The sequence below is a fragment of the Pleurodeles waltl genome, chromosome 2_2 (assembly GCF_031143425.1).
Source record: "Pleurodeles waltl isolate 20211129_DDA chromosome 2_2, aPleWal1.hap1.20221129, whole genome shotgun sequence".
NCBI lineage: Eukaryota > Metazoa > Chordata > Amphibia > Caudata > Salamandridae > Pleurodeles > Pleurodeles waltl.
In genome coordinates this window covers 633,778,543-633,800,654 of record NC_090439.1, presented here as the reverse complement: position 1 = coordinate 633,800,654, position 22,112 = coordinate 633,778,543, and positions in this window count along the sequence as shown.

Below are 22,112 nucleotides of genomic sequence, written 5' to 3'. Positions count from 1 at the left end.
GTTTTCAGTGTGCATGAAAAGAAATCACACTGCCAGCAAAAATACGGTTACGGATGCTTGATTGTTCAAGAACAGGGGCATGCATGAACTATGTTTTCTAAGTTTTGAATGCTTGATTTGCCACTTCTGTTCAGAAAAAAAGTTATTCTTTTCTCCAAGAGGTTGGCTTTGGCAGACATATGGGATTGGAAGTTGTCTCTTTTGTCTTGCTTCACCATTAGGTGGACCATTAGAAAGTCTCCAACTTGTCAGTAAGCTACTCTAGTCTCCTGCAGATCTCTTTATGTGCACACAAGAACCTATTGTGCTCTCAAATGGCTCTCTTGATGGAACTTTTTTCATTTGTTTTAGCTTTACTTTTATCTGCTGTCTAGGTTGGTGTTGCTCATTTTTCAGTGTGCAAAGATGTCTACATAGACAACAACCAATATTTGTTTTCCCTATTGTAAAACAATATTGAGGAATGCAAAAAGAAATGGAGCAAAGTATCAAACTCTTACAATATGCAATATTATGGAGCTGCTTAATGCCTGTGACAAATATTAAATTATAGTCTTTAGGTACACGCACAAGCCTGAACCATAAAATGCCACACTTCTGAAGGTAAAATGTATACAGAAATTGTAAAATTGTTAAAGCAGTGACATCATAGCCCTGGTATTCAGCCAAAGTATTGCGTAACAAATTTTGTGAGTCATAAATATCTTAGCAAAAATGTTATGATGTACAAAATATAGTAGATCAAACTTTAGAAGGTAAGATTAATATTAGTTACATAATTCCTTTTAACTATAGCTATAATATTGCTTTATTTAATTACGTTGAATTAAATATAGGCCCTGTTTTATGTGGTGTTGGAAGGCCAAAAACGCCGTGCCACATTTACAAAGTGGGGCAATGCTTGCATTGCGCTACTTGGTAACCCCTTGTTCCACATTATCCCTGCACCAGGCATAATGTATGCAAGGGGGCATTCTGGTGCTGGGGGGGCAGAACATGGTGCAAAGAAATATAAGAGCGCCACTTTTCATAAATCTGCCTCATAATGTTTAATAAGTATCATCATTTTTTTAGTATAGTTTTTAAGTTTGTAGATGAGATTAAATGTTCAGAATTTAATTAGAAATTGCTAATTTAGTAGAGAGTTGTTATGTGTGTAGAAAATAAGGGTGTGAAGTTTTATAAAACTGAATTATTGTTTTAATTTAGAATTTATTGTTTTATGTAATTTAAGTTTTTAATTGATACAAGATTATTTGAATTATTTAATTGATTGTTATTTTAGTTATTTGTTGGTTTTAAAATCATTGTTTATTTGTCGGTCAAAGTATTTATTTAATAGATTTTTTTAAATTTTGCTTTGAAGTTTAATTATTTTATTCAGAAACTGAATTGTTATTATTAATTCTTGCTTTTATATATTTTTTTTAAGTTTGCTTGTCATTGTTTGTTCTTAGGGTAGTTACAGGGCAGTATTTTCATTTAAAATATATTTTTTATTTTACTTTTTTCGTTGCAATATAGGGTGGTTGTTTCTGGTGTCACTGCATGGAAAAAGTGTTGTGACCTCTATTCATAGAACTGCTTTTAACTGGAAGTTTGATGCAAATTTGCACTGTGACGTTTGGGGGACCCCGGGCCTTTTGCTCTTTTCTATATTTTTGGGCTGAAGCAGAGCATTTGTTAAGTGTTTGCAAGCCATTGGCGGCTATTTTAGTGGTGCTGTCAATCTGCACTGATTAGTGGTCTAACTCTAAGTACTACAATCCTGTTTAGGATGGCCGGAGAGTGCAAGCGCAGCACTCAGATAGGGTGTTTGTTTCCGGCTCCACTATTGGGAATGAGTGTTGCGACGTATTTTTAAAGAACGGTTTTTAACTGGAAAGTTTCTGGGAATTTGCACTGTGACATTTGGGGGACTTAGGGCCTTTTGTTCTTTTCATAATTTTTGGACTGAAGAAGATCACGTGTTAAGGGCTGCTTCCACACCATTGGTGGCCATTTTGGTGGTGCTGTCAATGTGCACTGATTAGCACTCTAGCTCTAAGTATTAAGGCCCTATATAGGATGGCCAGGAAGTGCAAGCGCAGTGGACAGGTGCAGTTGGTGCACTGCTGGGGCACTCAAGGTGCACTAAAGGCAAGCCCATCTGCACCCGTCCGTCCAGGGCCAGGGGTCAGGAACCCTGGTTCTTTTCAGCTGGAAAGGCCCATGTCTATCTCCTATCAACTTTTGGCATTGCGACCAGCTTGTCTGCCAAACTGCCAGGCCCTTGATCTATGGGTGAGTCCACTGATATGCAATTGCTGTGCTTTTTCTCTTCAGCCATGGGCTAATTGTCGAAATATGGGGACAGGAAGTGATTGTCGCGATGTAACGCAATTGGTACGGACATACATCAAAATAATTTCATTTCTTTAGCATTAAAACCGGTCTCTGTCTAAGCACCAGCAAACCAATTTAGTTTTTTGAGGTATAACAACCCAGATGCCCGGCTTTTAACAGAGACATGACTACATGAAGGTTCATTACCAGATGTAGATGCAAAACTTCCACACAACTACTCTATTGTTAGGAAAGATAGACAGGATAGAACAGGTGGAGGATTGCTATTGTCTTCAAGTATGAAAGGAAATGTAAAATCAAAGATCTCCCTTTTCCTACCCATGTGGCCTTGCTCCTTTTGCTCTCCCTCACACACAAAGTACACTATCTGGGGTTTTGATCTGTGGACCTCTGAGGTATACTGGCAAATGGTGTGCCTACATCCCTGACTCAGTAGCCCCTTATATTCTAAAATGTTCTTGGTGATATCCATATCCACTTGGTAGATCCCAAGTATAGTTAGTATACCACTTTCACAGAAAACCTAGGAGTCCTGAATTTGATTTTGTATAATTGTGCTCCTACTCATGAGGCCAGCCATCTTTTAGACACGACTTTTTCTAACGTGAAGGTTCTGACTATAGATCCTCCCATACCGTTACTTTGGTCAGACCATTTACCTGTTCCATTTAACATAAGGATTCTGGCTCCTCTCCCAACAGGACGGCCCAAATCTGCATTCATGTCCAGGAACTGGTCGAAACTGGATGTCCCAGCCTTGAATTTGCTGTTTCAAAACACCAAACCTGTTATAAAGCAAATAGTTGACTTCAAATGGGGCTTGATTGATAGTTGGACTATGAATGCCATGGGGGCAATACAACCTGCCACAGTTAAATGTTCAGGAAAGTCCCACCCACCAACTCCATGGTTTAATGAAATACTAAGGCTTCAGAAAAAAAAATGCAAGGCCTTGGAAAGACTCTGGTGAAAGTCTTATGACAATGGGCCCAAGGGTAAATACAGAGGAACATTACAAATTTAGCATGGGCACTGTAGAACTGCACAAGCACTTTTATATTCTGATCAAATCTGCTATGCTAAAATCTGTCTAAAGATGCTCTTTAATGTGGTTAAATAGCTTTCTGACCCGCGCAAATTTTCTCCAACAATTTCACTTTCTTAGGCTCAGTTCGAGGAGTTAGCCCTTTTTTTACCAAAAAGCAGAAGATATGCATCTCTATCTCTCCAATAATCATAAGGGTAGAGTACAGTTGACTGACTCTGTTATAAACAATTTCACTCTGAATTCTGCTCAAGAAGGGCATAATGATATTATGATTGATCCTGATTCACTAGCTAAAATTAAGTCATGGTCCATTTTGGACATCTCTACATTTATGACCTTCTTAAAATCAATTAAATCAGGATCTCTACTGGATCCCATACCTCCCACTAAGCTTGGACTATGGGATCCAAAATTCTTACAGGTGGTGATGGACCTACTTAACTCCTCTCTACACGAGGGGTTTGTCCCACAAAGTTGGAAGTATGGTATGGTTCTTCCACTCTTGAAAAAACCTTATTTGGATCCAACCAATTTGTTGAATTTTTGTCCAATCTCTCTTTTCCCAAAGGTTTGGAGAAACATGGCAATGTATGGCTTACATCTTTCGTGGAGGCCCAAAACCTTTTACATTCCTCACAGTCAGGCTTCATGGCTGGGCACAGTACTGAATCCACCCTTCTAGGTGTTACTGAACACCTGAGATGGTGCTTAGGTGAGGGCAGAATGGCTGATCACAGTCTACTATACATTAGTGCGGCCTTTGATGCGGTGTCCCATTCCATCCTGGTTGAAAGACTGTTGTCACTGGGCCTCGAAAGTGCAGCATTGATCTAGTTAACATAATTTATTAAAAAGATATATTGTTTCAAGTCTTTTCAGCCAGTGCTAGGTCAGAGTCATGGGTTCTAACTTCGAGAGTTCCTCAGGGCTCAGTCTTAAGCCCAATGTTGTTTAACATCTTCGTTCGCCCTTTAGCGGATGTAGTGGAGAGTATTGGTCCGATGCTCTTTTCGTATGCAGATGACACATAAATCATCTTTTCTTTGTCATCTGCACAGAATCATAGACTATTCAATCTTAAACTGGGTTTCAGCTGAATCTCCTTATTGCTGAAAAATAACTTGCTTTTACTCAATGGTGATAAAACAGAGGTCATGATCCAGGATAAAAACGTTCCTCTTTGGCGTCCACAACACTGGCCGGAATCTTTGTGGGCTCTTCCCATTCCATCTTCCAAGGTAAAGAAAATTGGGATTTCTGTTGGACAAACATTTGTCTATGAGGCCTCTGGTGGCTAGGGTCACCTCCACCTACTTGGTGGTGCTCAAGTAAGTGAAAAAGATCATCTGGATGATCCCCCTACCAGCCCAAAGGACTGTGAACCAAGCCTTAATCTTATCCGAATTAGACTATTGTAATGTGCTGTTCCTAAGAACGAATAAGATTACAACCCAGAGGCTACAGATAGTTCAGAATTCAGCTGGTAGAATTTTTTATTGGCTTCCAAAATATGCCTCGGTCTCACATCTTTTCCATCAGCTTCATTTTCTTGCATATTCGAAGCACATTCAATTTAAAGTTCTGTGTTACATTTAGAAAGCTAAAGCAGGTTTGGCCTGCTTCATATTCAGGATCCGGTGGTGCCTCATTAGCACACTCATTCACTGAGCTCATTGAACAATACTCTGTGCTCTGTGCCCAGGTTTCATCTGCTATGCATTGGAGAGCACTCCTTTGCATTCCTGGGCCTGAAACTGTGGAATTGCCTCGCAGAGTTTCTGAGAAAGTGTACAACACTGCTTGCATTCTGTAAAGGCCTGAACACCTGGCTGTTTAAAACTGCTGCTTTTAGACACTTTACCCTTTGCTCAGCGCCGGGAAATCCTTTTTGGGTTACTGTGCATGTTGCAAGATAATAATAATAATGATAATAATAATAATAATAATAATAATAATAATAATAATAATAATAATAGTAATAAGAATTAGAATAATAGTTTGTATCTTTAATTGAATATTGTTTGTTTTATATTTCTAAAATACTTTAATTAATTTAAATATATTTCACATTTTATTAGTCTATATTTATATGTTTTGTTTAAAACATTTAGGAGTGGGAATAGTTAATGCAATGCTTCTGTAATGTGGTTAGGTTTGGTGTGAGAATAGTAAATCTAAATCCTTCAAAGTCCAGCACTTTTTCTTGTGTGGTTGAGTTTGAAATAGGAATAGTAAATCTGCCCTCGCTAAGGTACAGTGCTTTCTCCAATGTTAGTATGTTTTGATAGGAAATAGTAAATCCCCAATGTCCGCTGCCCCCAAAAGTCCAGCAGTGTCACCAATGCGGTTAACTTGGAGTTGGAATATTTAATCTAAATTCCTTAACCCCTTCGCTGCCAGGCCTTTTCCCCCTCAGGTCCCAGGCTTTTTTTTGGCTATTTGGGGCAGTTTGCACTTAGGCCCACATAACTTTTTCTTATTCTAGAGATACCCAGAGTTTGTGGGTTCCCCTGGAGGAGACCAAGAAATTAGCCAAAATACAGCAAAAATGTTGGTTTTCCCCAACAAATGGGAAAAAGGGCTGCAGAAGAAGGCTTGTGTTTTTTTCTCTGGAAATGGCATCAACAAAGGGTTTGCAGCGCTAAAATCACCATCTTCCCAGATTTCAGGAACAGGAAGACTTTAATCATACATACCCCATTTTTACTATTTTTGTGCTTTTAGCCTCCTTCCAGTTAGTGACAGCAATGGGTATGAACCCAATGCTGGATCCCAGACAGCTAAACATTTCTGAAAAGTAGATACAATTCTGAATTCAGCAAGGGGTCATTTGTGTAGATCCTACAAGGTTTTCCTACAGAAAATAACAACTAAAATAAAAAAATATTGAAATAGAGGTAAAAAACAGCCATTTCTCTCCATGTTTTACTCTGTAAGTATTTCCTGCGATGTCATATTTTTACAAACAATATACTGTTACATCTGCTGAACTCTTCTGGTTGTGGGGATATATAGGGCTTGTAGGTTCATCAGGAACCCTAGGTACCCAGAGCCACTAAATGAGCCACACCTTGCAATGGGTTTTTATTCTACAGTATACCGGGTAAACAGCAATTCATTTGGTGAAATATAAAGAGTGAAAAATAAGTATCAAGAAAACCTTTGTATTTCCAAAATGGGCAAAACATAAGGTGTTGAGAAGCAGTGGTTATTTGCACATCTCTGATTTCTTGGGTCCCCATACTAGCATGTGAATTACAGGGCATTTCTCAAATAGACGTCTTTTTTACACACTGTCTCACATTTGGAAGGAAAAAATGTAGAGAAAGACAAGGGGCAAAAACACTCAGGCCCATATTCATACTTTTTTAGCGCCGCTTTTTGACGCAAAAGCAGCACAAACTTTCAAAATACAATTGTATTTTGTGAGTTTGCGCCGCTTTTGCGTTAAAAATCGGCGCAAATGTGGTGCTAAAAAAGTATAAATATGGGCCTCATTCTGTTATTCTGTGTTCGCCCAAGTCTCCTGATAAAAATCATACCTCACTTGCATGGGTAGGCCTAACGCCCTCGACACGAAATACAACATGGACACATCACATTTTTACATTGAAAACTGACATGTTTTTTGGAAAGTGCCTAGCTGTGAATTTTGGCCTCTAGCTCAGCCAGCACCTAAGGAAACCTACCAAACCTGTGCATTTTTTTAAACTAGACACCTAGGGGAATCCAAGATGGGGTGACTTGTGGGGCTCTCACCAGGTTCTGTTACCCAGAATCCTTTGCAAACCTCAAAATGTGGCCAAAAAAATACTTTTTTCCTCACATTTCGGTGCCAGAAAGTTCTGGAATCTGAGAGGAGCCACAAATTTCCTTCCACCCAGCATTCCCCCAAGTCTCCCGATAAAAATGGTACCTCACTTGTGTGGGTAGGCCTAGTGCCCGCAACAGGAAATGCCCCAAAACACAACGTGGACACATCACATTTTTTAAAAGAAAACAGAGCTGTTTTTTGCAAAGTGCCTAGCTGTGGATTTTGGCCTCTAGCTCAGCTCATACCTGGGAAATCTACCTAACCTGTGCATTTTTTTAAACTAGACACCTAGGAGAATCCAGGCTGGGGTGACTTGTGGGGCTCTCACCAGGTTCTGTTACCCAGAATCCTTTGCAAACCTCAAAATGTGGCCAAAAAAACACTTTTTCCTCACATTTCAGTGACAGAAAGTTCTGGAATCTGAGAGGAGCCACAAATTTTCTTCCACCCAGCTTTCCCACTAGCCTCCCAATAAAAATGGTACCTCACTTGTGTGGGTAGGCCTAGTGCCCGCGAAAGGAAATGCCCCAAAACTCTATCCGGACACATCAAAATGATCAAATACAAAACAACCTGTTTTTGCGGGCGGGGGCACCTGCGTTTTTGGTCCTGGGCTCAGCAGCCATCCAGGGAAACCAACCAAACCCAGACATTTCTGAAAACTAGACAACCGAGGGAGTCAAGAGAGATGTGACTTGCATTTCTTACTCAGAATCCTCAGCAAACATCAAATGTAGCTAAATAAATCAAATATTTCCCACATTTCTGTGTGGGATCACCACACAGGGACATTTATTTTCCACCACCCAATGTTCCCCCCAGCCTCCCGTTAAAAAATGATACCTCACTTGTGTAGGTGGGCCAAGTGCCTGTGACAGGGAAGAGCCAAAAACATGTCGAAATTGAAGGGGAACCAAAGTGGGTCCAAAAGGGCAGATTGAAAAAAAAAAACATTTTTGGGGCAGAATTTTTATCGGTATAGATAAGAAAATGCTGGGTGGTAGGAAGTTTGTGGATTCCTGCAGATTCCGGAAGGTTCCATCACAAAAATGTGGAAAAAATGTGTGATTTCCAGCAAAGTTGGAGGATTGCAGGGTCTTGTGGGTAAGAAAGTGGTGTGGGGTGCATGTGAAGCACACCACCCAGGACTCACCCAGATGTTTAGTTTTCAAATGTGTCTAGGTCTTGTGGATTTTTCTACATGGCAGCGTCCCAAAGTCCAAAAAGTGCATCCCTCACCATTCCAAGTGGGACAATTTTGAGAGTTAGCCAAGCTCTCATGGCCCAAATGTAAATCCAAAACTCAAAATAATCAAATGTCCTCTTGCTTGCCGTGAGATAAGATATTTTAGTGTGTGGGGGAAAGCTGATAGACTGTTACCTCCTTAAGTTGGGGTGGGGGCATAAACATGCCCATACTGGTTGGTAGCCACCACCCCACTATTTTTGTATTTTTGTTTTTATTCCCTCGCATCTAGTAGACTTTCTGCCCCTCCCGGGGTGTGTATCAGGGGTAATGGGCAGGACAACTTTGGCCCCATTTATTTGGAGTGGGGGTATGGCCATACCCCCACTGTCTTATTTTGAAAAACAAATCTTCCATGGTCTCTGGTGGGCTTTCTGCCCTTCTTGAGGGCAGATAGGCCTTAACAAAATAGGCCAATCTGCCCCCAAGGGGGGCAGATATGGCCAACAGTAATGTGCCCCCATGGGGAGCGACCCTTGCCCAAGGGGCTGCCCCCCCAAACAAAACACACATACCAATTCCTGGTGCCTAAGTGGTTTCTGCCCCCCAGGGGCAGATCGGCATAATAGGAATAGGCCGATCTGCCCCCAAGGGGGGCAGAAAAGGCCTAAAATAAATTCCCCCACAGGGGAGTGACCCTTGCCTAAGGGGTCGCTCCCCTTGCATGAAATTAGTGCAAAGAATAAATCCCTGGTGTCTACTGGTTTCTGCCCCCCTCAAGGGCAGATTGGCTGAAATAGGCCGATCTGCCCCCAAGGAGGGCAGAAATGGCTTAAAATAAAATTGCCCCCCAGTGGGCGGCCCTTGCCTAAGGGGTCGCTCCCCGTCTGTAAAACAATAATAAAAAAAAAATCCCTGGTGCCTACTGGTTTCTGCCCGCCTTGGGGGGCAGAAGTGGCCTAAATATAATTTGCCCCCTGGGGAGCGACACTTGCATAAGGGGTTGCTCCCCATGTCTGAAAAACAAACAAAAACAAAAACATGATCCCTGGTGCCTAGAGGTTTCTGACCTCAGGTCAACCTAATAACAATAGGCCAATCTGCCCCCAGGGGGGACAGAAAAGGCCTTGAAAATAATTGCCCCCCATGGGAGCGACCCTTGCACAATTTCAACTTGAGAAAATATCCCTGGTGTCTAGTGGACATTTCAGCAGCTGGATCGCTTCACTATCCGGCTGCTGAAATACTCTGAGAGACATGAAAGGGAAGGAAATTCCTTTCCTTCCTGTTGAAGCCTCTCAGGCCCCCATCACATGATCGGAAGAGAAATGCTTTTGTATTTTTCTTGCGATCCGCGCTGGAAGCTCTGCTTCCAGTGCAGTGGGGCGGCCTCTGATGAGGTCTGACATCATCAGACATCACAGGGGGTGTAGGAGGGAACGGAGGTGGAAGGGGAAGCGATTCCCCTTCCTGACCTGCCATGTGGGTGTGGGGGTGCAGCCCTTGGGGGGAGCGCAAGCGCTTCCGCCAAGGGCCAGTACTAGAACGTAATGTTTACATCCGTGGCACCTCAGCGCCACAGCCACAGACGTAATGTTATGTCCTTGGCACCCAAGGGGATAAATAGCTTTTAGTTTGATAATGTTGGCCAGTTAATATAGTTTTATCCTATTTTGTAATGGTGTAAACTTAGTTCACAGTTGTGAGAAAGTAGCCTCTTTCTAGCCCTGTTACCCCCACTTTAGGCCTGTTTGTGAGTGTATGTCAGGGTGTTTTCACTGTCTCACTGGGATCCTGCCAGCCGGGGCCCAGTGCTCATAGTGAAAACACTATGTTTTCAGTATGTTTGTTATGTGTCACTGGGACCCTGCTAGTCAGGACCCCAGTGCTCATAAGTTTGTGACCTATATGTATGTGTTCCCTGTGTGATGCCTAACTGTCTCACTGAGGCTCTGCTAACCAGAACCTCAGTGGTTATGCTCTCTCTTTACAAATTGTCACTAACAGGCTAGTGACCAATTTTACCAATTAACATTGGCTTACTGGAACACCATTATAATTCCCTAGTATATGGTACTGAGGTACCCAGGGTATTGGGGTTCCAGGAGATCCCTATGGGCTGCAGCATTTCATTTGCCACCCATAGGGAGCTCTGACAATTCTTACACAGGCCTGCCACTGCAGCCTGAGTGAAATAACGTCCACGTTATTTCACAGCCATTTTACACTGCACTTAAGTAACTTATAAGTCACCTATATGTCTAACCTTTACCTGGTAAAGGTTAGGTGCAAAGTTACTTAGTGTGAGGGCACCCTGGCACTAGCCAAGGTGCCCCCACATTGTTCAGGGCCAATTCCCCGGACTTTGTGAGTGCGGGACACCATTACACGCGTGCACTACATATAGGTCACTACCTATATGTAGCTTCACAATGGTAACTCCGAATATGGCCATGTAATATGTCTATGATCATGGAATTGCCCCCTCTATACCATCCTGGCATAGTTGGCACAATCCCATGATCCCAGTGGCCTGTAGCACAGACCCTGGTACTGCCAAACTGCCTTTCCCAGGGTTTCACTGCAGCTGCTGCTGCTGCCAACCCCTCAGAAAGGCATCTGCCCTCCTGGGGTCCAGCCAGGCCTGGCCCAGGATGGCAGAACAAAGCACTTCCTCTGAGAGAGGGTGTTACACCCTCTCCCTTTGGAAAATGGTGTTAAGGCAGGGGAGGAGTAGCCTCCCCCAGCCTCTGGAAATGCTTTCATGGGCACATTTGGTGCCCATTTCTGCATAAGCCAGTCTACACCAGTTCAGAGACCCCTTAGCCCTGCTCTGGCACGAAACTGGACAAAGGAAAGGGGAGTGACCACTCCCCTGACCTGCACCTCCCCTGGGAGGTGTCCAGAGCTCCTCCAGTGTGCTCCAGACCTCTGCCATCTAGGAAACAGAGGTGCTGCTGGCACACTGGACTGCTCTGAGTGGCCAGTGCCACCAGGTGACGTTAGAGACTCCTTCTGATAGGCTCCTTCAGGTGTTGCTAGCCTATCCTCTCTCCTAGGTAGCCAAACCCTCTTTTCTGGCTATTTAGGGTCTCTGTCTCTGGGGAAACTTTAGATAACGAATGCAAGAGCTCATCCGAGTTCCTCTGCATCTCTCTCTTCACCTTCTGCCGAGGAATCGACTGCTGACCGCGCTGGAAGCCTGCAAAACTGCAACATAGTAGCAAAGACGACTACTGCAACTCTGTAACGCTGATCCTGCCGCCTTCTCGACTGTTTTCCTGGTGGTGCATGCTGTGGGGGTAGTCTGCCTCCTCTCTGCACTAGAAGCTCCGAAGAAATCTCCCGTGGGTCGACGGAATCGTCCCCCTGCAACCGCAGGCACCAAAGAACTGCATCACCGGTACCTTGGGTCTCCTCTCAGCACGACGAGCGAGGTCCCTTGAATCCAGCAACTCTGTCCAAGTGACTCCCACAGTCCAGTGACTCTTCAGTCCAAGTTTGGTGGAGGTAAGTCCTTGCCTCCCCACGCCAGACTGCATTGTTGGAAACCGTGACTTTTGCAGCTACTCCGGCCTCCGTGCACTTCCGGCGGAAATCCTTTGTGCACAGTCCAGCCTGGGTCCACGGCACTCTAACCTGCATTGCACGACCTCCTAAGTTGTTCTCCGGCGACGTGGGACTCCTTTGTGCGACTTCGGGTGAGCACCATTTCACGCACCCTCGTAGTTCCAGTTTCTGGCACTTCTCCGGGTGCTACCTGCTGCTGAGAGGGCTTCTTGTCTTGCTCGATGTCCCCTCTGTCTCCTGACGCAATTTACGACATCCTGGTCCCTCCTGGGACACAGCAGCGTCCAAAAACCCTTACCGCACGATTTGCAGCTAGCAAGGCTTGTTGCCGGTCTTTCGGCGGGAAAACACTTCTGAATGACTCTCCACGGCGTGAGGGATCCGTCCTCCATAGGGGAAGTCTCTAGCCCTTGTCGTTCCTGCAGAAACCTAAGCTTCTACAGTCAAGTAGCAGCTTCTTTGCACCCGCAGCTGGCATTTCCTGGGCATCTGCCCATCTCCGACTTGCTTGTGACTTTTGGACTTGGTCCCCTTGTTCCACAGGTACCCTCGACTGGAAATCCATCGTTGTTGCATTGCTGGTTTGTGTCTTTCCTGCAGAATTCCCCTATCACGACTTCTATGTCCTTTGGGGAACTTTAGTGCACTTTGCACTCACTTTTCAGGGTCTTGGGGTGGGCTATTTTTCTAACCCTCACTATTTTCTAATAGTGCCAGCGACCCTCTACAAGGTCACATAGGTTTGGGGTCCATTCGTGGTTCGCATTCCACTTTTGGAGTATATGGTTTGTGTTGCCCCTCCCTATGTGTCCCCATTGCATCCTATTGTAATTATACATTGTTTGCACTGTTTTCTAAGACTATTACTGCATATTTTGGTATTGTGTATATATATCTTGTGTATATTTCCTATCCTCTCACTGAGGGTACACTCTGAGATACTTTGGCATATTGTCATAAAAATAAAGTACCTTTATTTTTAGTATAACTGTGTATTGTGTTTTCTTATGATATTGTGCATATGACACTAAGTGGTACTGTAGGAGCTTCACTCGTCTCCTAGTTCAGCCTAAGCTGCTCTGCTAAGCTACCATTATCTATCAGCCTATGCTTCTAGACACCCTATACACTTATAAGGGATAACTGGGCCTGGTGCAAGGTGCAAGTACCCCTTGGTACTCACTACAAGCCAGTCCAGCCTCCTACATTGGTTGTGCAGCGGTGGGATAAGTGCTTTGAGACTACTTACCATTCTTGTCATTGTACTTTTCAATAAGAGAAAAATATACAAAACAAGTTCAGTGTATATACACATAACCAAAAAGTTTTGCATTTCCTCTTTTCACTCTTTTCTAAGTGCTGAAAAGTACTTCTAACTTTCTAAAAAGTTCTAAAAAGTTTTAAAAGTTTTTTTTTTCTCTGTCTTTCTAAAAAGCTCTGGCAAACTTTTTATCCTTTTTCTATCACTTTTACCTCTTTCTAAAAATGTCTGGCACAGGCCAAAATGTTGATCTGTCCAAACTTGCATATGACCACCTTAGCTGGAAGGAGCAAGGAGTCTCTGTGTAGAAAGAGGTTTGAGTGTAGGGAAGAATCCTTCCTTGGAATTGTTACTTAACATGCTTAGAGAACAAGATAAGACTAAAAGTGCCCCATTTGTTGAAAAAGTAGCTAATGGTTCCCAATCTGATCCAGGGACTCCCCCAGGAAAAGATTCAGGAAAGAAACTTCCAAGCCTGCCCATTACTAGACAGTCTAGCATAGTTGGTACTGATGTTGAGTCACACCATACAGATAGTGTTGTCTCACATCATAGCAAGAGCATTCATTCTCATCACAGTAGAAATGATGTTTCTGTTAGCCAAGCTGTTAGGGTGCCCTCTGTGAGGGACAGGTCTCCTTCTGTCCATTCTCATCATACTTCTGTTTCAAGACATGTCCCTCCCACCCACCCTGATGACAGATTGTTAGAAAGGGAGCTCAATAGATTGAGAGTGGAACAAACCAGACTGAAGCTCAAGAAGCAACAGCTGGATTTGGATAGACAGACTTTAGAAGTAGGGAAGGAGAGACAGAAACTGGGTTTAGAAACCCATGGTGGCAGCAGCAGTATTCCCCATAGTCATCCTGAAAAAGAGCATGATTCCAGGAATCTGCACAAGATAGTTCCCCCTTACAAGGAGGGGGATTACATTAACAAGTGGTTTGCTGCACTTGAGAGGGCCTGTGCTGTACAGGATGTCCCTCAAAGGCAGTGGGCTGCAATCCTATGGCTATCATTTAGTGGAAAAGGTAGGGATAGGCTCCTTACTGTGAAAGAAAATGAAGCTAATGATTACAAAGTTCTTAAGAATGCACTCCTGGATGTTTATGGCTTAACCACTGAACAATACAGGATAAAGTTCAGAGAGACCAAAAAGGAGTCTTCACAAGACTGGGTTGATTTAATTGACCATTCAGTGAAGGCCTTGGAGGGGTGGTTACATGGCAGTAAAGTTACTGATTATGACAGCCTGTATAACTTGATCCTGAGAGAGCATATTCTTAATAATTGTGTGTCTGATTTGTTGCACCAGTACATGGTGGACTCTGATCTGACCTCTCCCCAAGAATTGGGAAAGAAGGCAGACAAATGGGTCAGAACAAGGGTGAACAGAAAAGTTCATACAGGGGGTGACAAAGAGAACAATAAGAAGAAAGATGGTGAAAAATCTCAAGATAAGCATGGGGATAAGGGTAAAACCAAAGATCCCACTTCAAATCTTAAACACTCTTCAGGGGGTGGGGATAAAACAAATTCTTCCTCTTCTTTCTCAACCTACACAATTTAAAAAGCCTTGGTGCTTTGTGTGTAAAAACAGAGGCCATAGGCCAGGGAATAAGTACTGTCCAGGTAAACCCCCTGAGCCTACCACCACTAATACATCAAGCTCTAGTGCCCCTAGCAGTAGTGGTACTAGTGGTGGGACTGCTGGCAACAGTCAAGTTAAGGGTGTAGTTGGGTTCACTTATGGGTCCATAGTAGAAACTGGGGTAGTCAGTCCCAAGACAGTTTCTGTCACACCTAGTGGCATTGGCCTTGCCACACTGGCTGCTTGTCCCCTTACAATGGATAAGTACAGGCAGTTTCAATAAATGGTGTTGAGGCCTTGGCCTACAGGGACACAGGTGCCAGTATCACTTTGGTGACTGAAAACCTAGTGGCTCCTGAACAACACATCATTGGACAACAGTATAAAATTATTGATGTCCATAACTCCACTAAGTTTCTTCCCTTAGCTATAATTCAGTTTAGTTGGGGTGGAGTTACTGGCCCTAAGCAGGTGGTGGTATCACCTAGCTTACATGTAGACTGTCTCTTAGGTAATGACCTAGAGGCCTCAGGTTGGGCTGATGTAGAGTTTTATGCCCATGCAGCCATGCTGGGCATCCCAGAGGAATTGTTCCCTCTCATTCCTACTGAAATGAAAAAGCAAAGGAGAGAAGGCCTGAAAACTCAGGATCCCTCTCCATCAACAGGTAAAAAGGGTATCACAGTATCCCCTAACCACCCTACCATTCAGGATACCATTCCTGTGGTGGGAGAAACCTCTCCTGGGGTGGCACCTGTTCCAAGGGAATCATCAGCTGGCAAAGCTGGACTCCCTGAGGTAGAAGTACCTCTCTGTGGGATAACTAATATTGGTGAGAAAAAGAGCACCATTTTAGTTAACATGGAACATCCCTCCAACCCTCCCAGAGAAACTTTAGTGCAGAAACCCTGCACTGCCTCACAACACTTAGGACAGCATCCCTGCCCTAGTGTGGAGCTCATAGGACAGCATCCCTGCCCTGCTCCAACTCAAGAGAAACAGCATCCCTGTTCTCTCTTCCAGCCATATGGACAACATTTTTGCCCAGCTATGGCTTTTCTGAGACAGCATCCCTGTCTGGCATTTCCATCGCTACAAATAGGTTCAGTGGACAATTCCCACTGCTCTAAACTAAAACTTACTGATAGAAATTCTGAACATACATCTTCACATTGTTGCTTAGCTAAAAAACTTCAAACAGGGTGGTTTACATCCCCACAGGGAAGTAACCAGATAGTGGATGATAAAGGGAGTAACCAGTCTATTGCAGAGCTACTCTCTCCTTATCACCACTTAGACAATAAAGTCTCAACTGGCCAAGGTTAGCCTTATTGTCCTTCGTTTGGGGGGGGGTTGTGTGAGAAAGTAGCCTCTTTCTAGCCTTGTTACCCCCACTTTAGGCCTGTTTGTGAGTGTATGTCAGGGTGTTTTCACTGTCTCGCTGGGATCCTGCCAGCCAGGGCCCAGTGCTCATAGTGAAAACACTATGTTTTCAGTATGTTTGTTATGTGTCACTGGGACCCTGCTAGTCAGGACCCCAGTGCTCATAAGTTTGTGACCTATAGGTATGTGTTCCCTGTGTGACGCCTAACTGTCTCACTGAGGCTCTGCTAACCAGAACCTCAGTGGTTATGCTCTCTCTTTACAAATTGTCTCTAACAGGCTAGTGACCAATTTTACCAATTAACATTGGCTTACTGGAACACCCTTATAATTCCCTAGTATATGGTACTGAGGTACCCAGGGTATTGGGGTTCCAGGAGATCCCTATGGGCTGCAGCATTTCTTTTGCCACCCATAGGGAGCTCTGACAATTCTTACACAGGCCTGCCACTGCAGCCTGAGTGAAATAACGTCCACGTTATTTCACAGCCATTTTACACTGCACTTAAGTAACTAATAAGTCACCTATATGTCTAACCTTTACCTGGTAAAGGTTAGGTGCAAAATTACTTAGTGTGAGGGCACCCTGGCACTAGCCAAGGTGCCCCCACATTGTTCAGGGCCAATTCCCCGGACTTTGTGAGTGCGGGGACACCATTACACGCGTGCACTACATATAGGTCACTACCTATATGTAGCTTCACAATGGTAACTCCGAATATGGCCATGTAATATGTCTATGATCATGGAATTGCCCCCTTTATACCATCCTGGCATAGTTGGCACAATCCCATGATCCCAGTGGCCTGTAGCACAGACCCTGGTACTGCCAAACTGCCTTTCCCGGGGTTTCACTGCAGCTGCTGCTGCTGCCAACCCCTCAGACAGGCATCTGCCCTCCTGGGGTCCAGCCAGGCCTGGCCCAGGATGGCAGAACAAAGGACTTCCTCTGAGAGAGGGTGTTACACCCTCTCCCTTTGGAAAAAGTTGTGAAGGCAGGGGAGGAGTAGCCTCCCCCAGCCTCTGGAAATGCTTTCATGGGCACATTTGGTGCCCATTTCTGCATAAGCCAGTCTACACCGGTTCAGGGACCCCTTAGCCCTGCTCTGGGGCGAAACTGGACAAAGGAAAGGGGAGTGACCACTCCCCTGACCTGCACCTCCCCTGGGAGGTGTCCAGAGCTCCTCCAGTGTGCTCCAGACCTCTGCCATCTTGGAAACAGAGGTGCTGCTGGCACACTGGACTGCTCTGAGTGGCCAGTGCCACCAGGTGACGTCAGAGACTCCTTCTGATAGGCTCCTTCAGGTGTTGCTAGCTTATCCTCTCTCCTAGGTAGCCAAACCCTCTTTTCTGGCTATTTAGGGTCTCTGTCTCTGGGGAAACTTTAGATAACGAATGCAAGAGCTCATCCGAGTTCCTCTGCATCTCTCTCTTCACCTTCTGCCAAGGAATCGACTGCTGACCGCGCTGGAAGCCTGCAAAACTGCAACATAGTAGCAAAGACGACTACTGCAACTCTGTAACGCTGATCCTGCCGCCTTCTCGACTGTTTTCCTGGTGGTGCATGCTGTGGGGGTAGTCTGCCTCCTCTCTGCACTAGAAGCTCCGAAGAAATCTCCTGTGGGTCGACGGAATCGTCCCCCTGCAACCGCAGGCACCAAAGAACTGCATCACCGGTACCTTGGGTCTCCTCTCAGCACGACGAGCGAGGTCCCTTGAATCCAGCAACTCTGTCCAAGTGACTCTCACAGTCCAGTGACTCTTCAGTCCAAGTTTGGTGGAGGTAAGTCCTTGCCTCCCCACGCCAGACTGCATTGTTGGAAACCGCGACTTTTACAGCTACTCCGGCCTCCGTGCACTTCCGGCAGAAATCCTTTGTGCACAGTCCAGCCTGGGTCCACGGCACTCTAACCTGCATTGCACGACCTCCTAAGTTGTTCTCCGGCGACGTGGGACTCCTTTGTGCGACTTCGGGTGAGCACCATTTCACGCATCCTTGTAGTGCCTATTTCTGGCACTTCTCCGGGTGCTACCTGCTGCTGAGAGGACTTCTTGTCTTGCTCGACGTCCCCTCTGTCTCCTGACGCAATTTGCGACATCCTGATCCCTCCTGGGCCACAGCAGCATCCAAAAACCCTTACCGCATGATTTGCAGCTAGCAAGGCTTGTTGCCGGTCTTTCGGCAGGGAAACACTTTTGTACGACTCTCCACGACGTGAGGGATCCGTCCTCCAAAGGGGAAGTCTCTAGCCCTTGTCGTTCCTGCAGAAACCTAAGCTTCTACAGTCCAGTAGCAGCTTCTTTGCACCCGCAGCTGGCATTTCCTGGGCATCTGCCCATCTCCGACTTGCTTGTGACTTTTGGACTTGGTCCCCTTGTTCCACAGGTACCCTCGACTGGAAATCCATCGTTGTTGCATTGCTGGTTTGTGTCTTTCCTGCAGAATTCCCCTATCACGACTTCTATGTCCTTTGGGGAACTTTAGTGCACTTTGCACTCACTTTTCAGGATCTTGGGGTGGGCTATTTTTCTAACCCTCACTATTTTCTAATAGTCCCAGCGACCCTCTACAAGATCACATAGGTTTGGGGTCCATTCGTGGTTCGCATTCCACTTTTGGAGTATATGGTTTGTGTTGCCCCTATCCCTATGTGTCCCCATTGCATCCTATTGTAATTATACATTGTTTGCACTGTTTTCTAAGACTATTACTGCATATTTTGGTATTGTGTATATATATCTTGTGTATATTTCCTATCCTCTCACTGAGGGTACACTCTGAGATACTTTGGCATATTGTCATAAAAATAAAGTACCTTTATTTTTAGTATAACTGTGTATTGTGTTTTCTTATGATATTGTGCATATGACACTAAGTGGTACTGTAGGAGCTTCACTCGTCTCCTAGTTCAGCCTAAGCTGCTCTGCTAAGCTACCATTATCTATCAGCCTATGCTGCTAGACACCCTATACACTAATAAGGGATAACTGGGCCTGGTGCAAGGTGCAAGTACCCCTTGGTACTCACTACAAGCCAGTCCAGCCTCCTACAACAGTTTATTCAATAAAAACATAACTGTCTATAGTAACAACTTTTATAGAACTTCCACATATGTTTTATTTTCAAGTGTGTAGTCATAAAAATTATATATAGGTTTTGCATATACATTTTCTGAACTGTTCACAGACATTTACAGGCATATTGTTACATTTTGATAAAAAGATTTTTCAATTTATATTTCAATTTTTCCTATTTCTATGTATTCCCCTAAAAAACAAAGGTCAAACATTTGTTTTAGTTAGGAAAACTTTATTTGATCTTTATATACAAACATCCAAACTGAACTTACAATACACATACATTAAAAATGCTAAAGTTTTAAATATACCTTCAATTTATCATTCACACACCACCTTTAAATTACTATACCTTAATTTATTATTTCAATACAAGCAAAACTTCAATAAACAAAATTTAGAAATTCTAAAGTTATATTCATACCTTTAGATTATAATTTATGCTGCACCTTCAAATTATTATAACTTGTGCACCTCCATACACAATGTATTTAAGTCTGTAGCCACAATACATTAAATCTAACTCACTCTCTACCATGCAAGCTGTTCTCACAAATGATGTGATTTGCAATGTCATATGTGTGGTTGCAAATTCTATAATTTTAGATTGTATAAATGATATAATATGAAACAGTATAAGCAGAGCATGGAGACAGCATGAGTTATAGCTAATGTATTGTGTGCTACTAAGTTGAAAACACTAAATTAAATGTATAAGTATAAGAATGTCGTAGAGTAGAGCAGAGTGAAGTGGCATAGTGGACAGTTGTATGGCATAATGTGCAGTGGAGTAAAGTGTCATTGAGTGCAATGGCGTGTTGTATAGTACAGTAGTGTGAAGTGCACTGGAGTGGACAGCCATAGTGTAGAGCTGAGTAAAGTATTATAAATTGGAGTGGCAGGTTGTATGGTACACTGGAGTGGTGTGATGTGTATTCAAAAGTGTTGTAGATAGGAGTGTTGTAAGGGCACACAGTGGAGTAGAGGGTTGTACAGTGTAGTGTAGGGACAAAGAGTGGAGTACAGTATAGTATAGTGGCACAGAGTGTAGTAGAGTCTTACAGAGTGGGCTTACGTACAGTGGAGTAGAGTGTGGCAGATGGGAGCAGTATAAAGTGGAGTTCTGTGCAGTGTCATTGAGTGGGGTAAAATGTTGTGAAGTGTAGTAGAATGGAGCGGAGTCCATTGGAGTAGCATAGCATAGAATGGAGCAGTGTTTTGTAGAGTAGAGTGGGATGGGGTGGAGCGTAGTAGAGTGCACCAGTGCAGCATAAAGTGGATTTAACTGTTGTAGAGTAGAGTGCTGTGTGGCATAGTGGAATGGACTGGTGTACTGTAGAGTGTTGGAAAGAGGGGTGGAGTAGAACAGAGTGCAGTGCTATGGAGTGGATTATAGTGTTGTACAGTACAGTGGCATGGAGCTGAGTATGGCACAGTATGATAGGGTGATATAGACTGTCATAGACTAGTGAGAGATGGAGTAGCAAATAGCGGAGTAGTGTAGAGTGCAGTAGTGGAGTACAGTGGAGCAGAGTGGAGTAGTCTCTCATAGACTAAAATATAGTAAAGAGTGGTGGAGCGGCATAGAGTGAGTTACATAGAGTGTTGTCAAGTGGAGTACAGTGTTGTACAGTGTCGTACAGTGGTACAGAATAAAGTAGAGTGTTGTACATTGGAACTGACAGGAGTAAATTATTGTACAGTATAGTGCTATAGAGTGGAGTATAGTGTGGTACAGTGGAGGGGCGTAGGCTGTTATTGAGTCTTGTACAATGTTATTGAGTGGAGTACAGTGGAATGGTGTGGAATGAAGTTGTGAGAAAGTAGCCTCTTTCTAGCCTTGTTACCCTCACTTTTGGCCTGTTTGTGAGTGTATGTCAGGGTGTTTTCACTGTCTCACTGGGATCCTGCTAGCCAGGGCCCAGTGCTCATAGTGAAAACCCTATGTTTTCAGTATGTTTGTTATGTGTCACTGGGACCCTGCTAGTCAGGACCCCAGTGCTCATAAGTTTGTGGCCTATATGTATGTGTTCCCTGTGTGGTGCCTAACTGTCTCACTGAGGCTCTGCTAACCAGAACCTCAGTGGTTATGCTCTCTCATTTCTTTCCAAATTGTCACTAACAGGCTAGTGACCAAATTTACCAATTTACATTGGCTTACTGGAACACCCTTATAATTCCCTAGTATATGGTACTGAGGTACCCAGGGTATTGGGGTTCCAGGAGATCCCTATGGGCTGCAGCATTTCTTTTGCCACCCATAGGGAGCTCTGACAATTCTTACACAGGCCTGCCACTGCTGCCTGAGTGAAATAACGCACACGTTATTTCACAGCCATTTTACACTGCACTTAAGTAACTTATAAGTCACCTGTTGGAAAATGGGTTATTGGTAGGGCAGGTAGGTACCTACACCTAGCAACAAGCCACAAACCTCCACAAAAGTACAGTTAGGTCTCAGTAAATTAATCCCAGCTCTACCCTTGGTAGCTTGGCATCGAGCGTCAAGGCTTAACTTAGGAGACAAAGTGTAAAGCATTCAAATATCACACAACAGTAATTAAATAAAACACAGGAAACAGTTTAAAAATCCAAAACCAATTTATAAAAATAGCTTATATTTTTATCTTTAAAATGACACAAAAACTATTAAAATCGGTTCAGGGGAACCGGAGATATGAATTTTTAAAGTATTATTATTTTCTAGCGCATAGAAACAAAAAGCGCCAATCGGGTCATCTGGTTGCACCAGGACCGGGACAAAGTCAAACTTTCAGGCCGACCGCGATGGAGCCCTGCTCGGCTACAGGTCGCGGGAGGCCTCGGTTAAAAAGT